Source organism: Alosa alosa, chromosome 20 (genome assembly GCF_017589495.1).
Source record: "Alosa alosa isolate M-15738 ecotype Scorff River chromosome 20, AALO_Geno_1.1, whole genome shotgun sequence".
In the NCBI taxonomy this organism is placed as follows: Eukaryota; Metazoa; Chordata; class Actinopteri; order Clupeiformes; family Clupeidae; genus Alosa; species Alosa alosa.
Window position 1 is genome coordinate 17,211,030 of NC_063208.1, and position 6,000 is coordinate 17,217,029.

At 40.2% G+C, this 6,000-nt stretch overlaps 1 non-coding gene across 1 annotated transcript; it reads right to left on the reverse strand.

The window, feature by feature from the left end:
* Window positions 1-1,100: 1,100 nt before the first annotated feature.
* Window positions 1,101-1,214, reverse strand: LOC125285895. The gene has a single exon (XR_007192081.1). It is a non-coding gene; the product is annotated as a U5 spliceosomal RNA (small nuclear RNA).
* Window positions 1,215-6,000: the final 4,786 nt, after the last annotated feature.

Genomic DNA, 6,000 nt, shown 5'->3' on the forward strand with positions numbered 1-6,000 from the left:
TGAAGAAAATTGAGTGAGGTTAAAATGATTTGACCATTAGAGGAGAATCAATATGACGTCAAAAAAAGAATAATAAATAGATAGTAAGAATAGTAGAATAATAAATAGAATCATAAAAAGAATATTGGCTAAAACTACATCCTGTGTGTAGTGTGTTAGTGCAATACAGATAACACCATTAGTATGTGGTCGGGATTTGATAAAAACCAACCCCCCCAGCACCCCTCTCCTTTGCGCGCAAACACACACACCCACACACACACACACACACACACATGCACACATATACACACACAAACACACGCACCACATCTCTACACACATCTTGGAGAAGGGAAAAAAATAACTGTTCAGACACTCTAATGATTTTAAAATAATCACTTCAAAGGGTATGCTTTTCAAAAAACTCACCACTCAATTTACCGTCAGTAATGCTCGGTGTGCCTATAAGGTTTCCCTTTGATCATTGAGTATACACTGGAGGAAACTGCTTCTCTGGGTTAAAAGCATATAGGCACCTTCACCTTCACTTCACCGGCGGTGACAAGAGGAGTGTGACGACAGCCTAGCTGCTGTGGGTTCAGAGGAGTCGCAGGTGTTAATTAGAGTTTGAGTGTTCCAACCATCACAAGATTGCAACAGGCGGAGGTGTGTAGTGTGTTTTTAATGCATAATCACAGCAGCAGTAGACAAACAGGGGAAAGTAGTAAAGTGTTATCACTGTAGACAGGCTGAAGAGTAGGCACCAACAGGACAAAACATGAAACCCATCGGAAAGCAACATTTGAAATAGGAGAAATAAAACTAGATAAAAATAGATTGAGAATTTAGTATTTTAAGTTAAACTTACTGTAAATTGAACTGGGATGAGACAAGGAGCCCTATCATTACATTACATTCCATTACATTTAGCAGACACAACCAAAGTGATTTACATATGTCAGCTATATTACAAGGGATCACATTGTCCCCAGAGCAACTTGGGGTTAAGTGCCTTGCTCAAGGGTACAACGGTGGAAGCCAGGAATTGAACCGACAACTTTCAGGCTACTGCACGCTAGCCCAGCTCCTTAACCACTACACTGCACCGCCCCAGGAGTAGCTCCGCCAAAGCAGAGCTTCCAAAAATACTGTAAACTCTGGGCTGTTCCCCTCCACGGAAATCTTTAGTAAAAGGCAAAAAATGTGTACGAGATGAAGAGAAACCCGAGCGATTCATGATAGCCATATCATGATAGTCTAAAACGCATGGTCACTGGTGGTAGTAGTTTAAACAAATTTCGGGGTTTGTCAAGTTCATATTGTGTGGTTTAGTTATGAAACGTTATGAAACATCCGGCACATGGCGCAAGAAGGTGGGCCTTATGTTTCTGAATCAGTCATGGGTGTGTTTTGGGCATAACATCATTTAAACCACGGGTGGCCAAAATTGCCCCCTCCCCCAAAAAAAAGTTTTGTTGTGAATATTAATTTCTTATAAAATACTGCTAATTTAATGCTGTTTAACTCATTTATAAATATTGCAATGTCACTTTAAAAACATTTAAGAGCATGTTTAGTTCTCGATGATCTTTTGCCAGCTCTACTCAAATAAATGGCTAGTGCTGTACCTATGGTCAATAAGTTAACCATCACAGTTAATAAATGGTCAGTAGTGGGAACTACTGTTGCCTTCGTGATTTCCTTTGATGAAGAGAACACACACCCACAGCTTAGCACTTCTGATTAAATCACAACTGTTTGTTGTGGTCTAAACTGGTCTGGCCCTTGTGGTCCCTTGTGTTGAACTGCGGCTCAGCCCTGTTCTGGCCAGGATTCAAACCCACAAACAGTAGCACATTTTTACAACCCCACAGTGCTGGTAGCTCGCTACCGTTAAATAAACTTCTGTGAGAAAAGGTTTCCCTTTTACTGTTGTGTGCAAATACACATATCAAGGGACTTTCCTCCCAGATGAAAAACAAGCAGTAACCAGCATTTTCTTTCCCTCATATTCATTAATTGTGGGAAATATCCATGAATCAAAACTACTATTCCACTATGTTTATGGCATTGCATTTCGTTATAAAAAAAGGAATTGTTTTCCTGTAATAGGCCTATGTCCTCCTGGTTGTGTTGGTTCACTCATTTTGCGATTGTCCCTCAAAAGTTGAACTGGCCTGAGTTCATGTTCAGGCTGATAACCTTTTACCTGAGGTCTAAGTACCATTAGAATATTCGTCCTACACTGAGGCTGTCTTTTGTTGAATTTGATAATGAATCGTGCCATATCCATACAAATGCCCCGTTCTGACATTTCTGACTGACTGCCTGCTTCATTGTGGCGAAGCCTAAGTCCAGGGGTTTGCTGCAACTGTCCTATTGGATCAATCAAGAATGCCCTTTGGTCACATTGACTGCCTAAGGCATGGGTGACTGTCTGAATCTACACAAGTCCTACAGATTCTGACAAAACAGCCGTGATGTGGGTGAACAGTTCGAGCGAGCCCCGGGTGACATTAAGGCCGGTCAACTCGCCTTTTGTGTGAGTGCATAATGACCCACCAGCTCAGTTTAAAGCTGCAGTTGGCAAGATTTTTTTGATCATATTCACTGAAACCGACACTATGCTCCGACAGAACAACATAAATCAGCTGGTTTTAGAAAAAAGCCAGCACTTCTACCTCCACCTAGAAGACCTTATTTGTTTAGCAAAAATCCACAGCTCCCGGTTCTTCTGGTCCAATCAGAGCAGGGCTGTGTGAGATCTGACTGTCAATCACAGTCTGGTGCAGTCTGGTGCGCACTGACGAGCACAAATTCCATGAGAGGGTGCTCTGTGGTAGGGGGAGGGGCATTAGAGTTGTAAACATTCAACATTTTGGCTAAATCCCTTCAATCTGTCAGACTTGCTAACTGCAGCTTTAATGCTGCCAGTTAGCATACTCATGTGACAGTAGTCAGACCTCAAATCTAATCTTCTCAGTAATGCAGTTTCAGGTTTTTAACAATAAGGGCTTTTATCAGCAGAGTTTGTGATAAATGTGTGTTACCAAGCTACATTTGACTGACTGGTATGCTAATTGGAGACCACATCATGTTTTACAGCTACATCTGGTGTTGACTAGGGTCTTTTGTTTATTTCATGAGTTACAGCTTGTATCATTCAGACCAAATACGCAAACAGATTTCTTGTCATTCACACACTGTAGAGGCCTACCAGTTATCATGTCAAACTTCCCAGTTGAACTAAATTACCTATTATTGTCTTTTCATTTTCAATTGAATTAATGTATTAGAATAATTGTTGTGAAAAGGTCTGTGGGTGTTTAAACCTGAGCTATCTTTTCAGATATAAACAGATAATGGCCATCACTGTGAGTCAGAACCGAACAGTATTTCATAGGGCCAGCATCTCTTTCCTGCTCTGTCACCATACATGCCCTCAGTCCAATCTCTCCCCTTTACAGAATTCACAACCTCTTACAACATGTTTTGGTTCATGTTGAAATTTGGAATTTGTCAATGAACAGTTTGACATTGGGTCATCCCATGAAAAGAGACATGGAAAATTCATGATCTTGATTAGATGGGGAGACAAAAATTCTCCTCAGTCATCGGAAGCACAGTGACTCCTTTAGGAAGTCTGTCATACCTCGTATGACTGTAAATCTTTCACTGTTACGCATTTCTACGTTTATTCTTGTGGTACTTATAAAGACTTCGAGTTTGTTGTCTCAAGGCTGTCTGGATTGCCAGATAAGACTAACTAAAGGAAACAGCCAACGTTGGTGGTTGTGGAACTCTTTTTCTATTTAAGGAGGATGTAGATTGTGCAGAGGGCTTGAAAGACAGCTTCACCCCTTTGACAGTGTCTATATAAAGAACATGCAATGGGTGGATGCATTGTTTATTATAGTATTTAACATAAAACATGCCATAAACACATACAATTATCATGTCTATTATTATCATATCAAGACGACAGATAAATAAAAGAATGCATTCTTTCAAATGCTATTTTTGAATACAAGCACACACGCATAAACCACAAGTATGGACACAGGACTAATTCAACAACCAACCACATTATGTGTGTGGGATGTTTACATGTATTTTAAAACCTCAGTCAGACTAACACAATAATTCGATTTTTCTCAAACTTCATATAAACAAAGCCTACTGAGTGATTTTCTGTTTACAGTTCATCAGCACCCATTGTGCTCCTTTCATTTCTCCCTTTTCCTCCAGTTGACACCATTGTTGTTTAAAGGCGCTCTAAGCGATGTTGGGTAACGTCAATTCTGTTTTCTGTCCACAGAGACCGCTTTTTACAGTATACTCAGGGCACAGGCTGCTAGTGGATGGTGAGGTGATGTTTGCTGTATGTGACGAAAAATGTTTTAGCTTAGAAACCGTGTTACATTGTTTAGAGCGCCTTTGACATAAGATAAACACTGTTAAAGCTAGCTAATAGTGTTCCTGAATTCCCAGCATGTATAGGGCAAATGTAGGGTGTTGTCGTGGCAATGAGACCTTTTAAAAGGAATGTGCACATGTCCCTCATCTCAGTCCATTAACTCAGGTCAGCCCATGCCTGTGTGTTTTTCTGTCTACAGTTAGGATTGAGGGCATTGAGTTTGTGTGTGTGTGTGAGTGAGTGAGTGAGTGAGGAGAGAGAGAGAGTGAGAGAGAGAGAGAGAGGGGGGTGAGGGTTTCCCTTTCATTCCTGCACACACAGCTAGTGAGCAGAATTTCATAGAATTTGACCACAATGGATTCGAGTAAAAGTCATAGAGTGAAAGTGGGCTACTTTCACCCTTCATGGTTCAGATTCCGAAAGGGTATGTTGGAAGGACTGGAGAGTTCATGCTGGCTTTCTGGAAATGCAACAAAGGGCATTCAAATACACAGGCTTTACTGCATTCAAATACACAGGCTTTACTGCATTCAAATACACAGGCTTTACTGCATTCAAATACACAGGCTTTACTGCATTCAAATACACAGGCTTTACTGCATTCAAATACACAGGCTTTACTGCATTCAAATACACAGGCTTTACTGCATTCAAATACACAGGCTTTACTGCATTCAAATACACAGGCTTTACTGCATTCAAATACACAGGCTTTACTGCATTCAAATACACAGGCTTTACTGCATTCAAATACACAGGCTTTACTGCATTCAAATACACAGGCTTTACTGCATTCAAATACACAGGCTTTACTGCATTCAAATACACAGGCTTTACTGCATTCAAATACACAGGCTTTACTGCATTCAAATACACAGGCTTTACTGCATTCAAATACACAGGCTTTACTGCATTCAAATACACAGGCTTTACTGCATTCAAATACACAGGCTTTACTGCATTCAAATACACAGGCTTTACTGCATTCAAATACACAGGCTTTACTGCATTCAAATACACAGGCTTTACTGCATTCAAATACACAGGCTTTACTGCATTCAAATACACAGGCTTTACTGCATTCAAATACACAGGCTTTACTGCATTCAAATACACAGGCTTTACTGCATTCAAATACACAGGCTTTACTGCATTCAAATACACAGGCTTTACTGCATTCAAATACACAGGCTTTACTGCATTCAAATACACAGGCTTTACTGCATTCAAATACACAGGCTTTACTGCATTCAAATACACAGGCTTTACTGCATTCAAATACACAGGCTTTACTGCATTCAAATACACAGGCTTTACTGCATTCAAATACACAGGCTTTACTGCATTCAAATACACAGGCTTTACTGCATTCAAATACACAGGCTTTACTGCATTCAAATACACAGGCTTTACTGCATTCAAATACACAGGCTTTACTGCATTCAAATACACAGGCTTTACTGCATTCAAATACACAGGCTTTACTGCATTCAAATACACAGGCTTTACTGCATTCAAATACACAGGCTTTACTGCATTCAAATACACAGGCTTTACTGCATTCAAATACACAGGCTTTACTGCATTCAAATACACAGGCT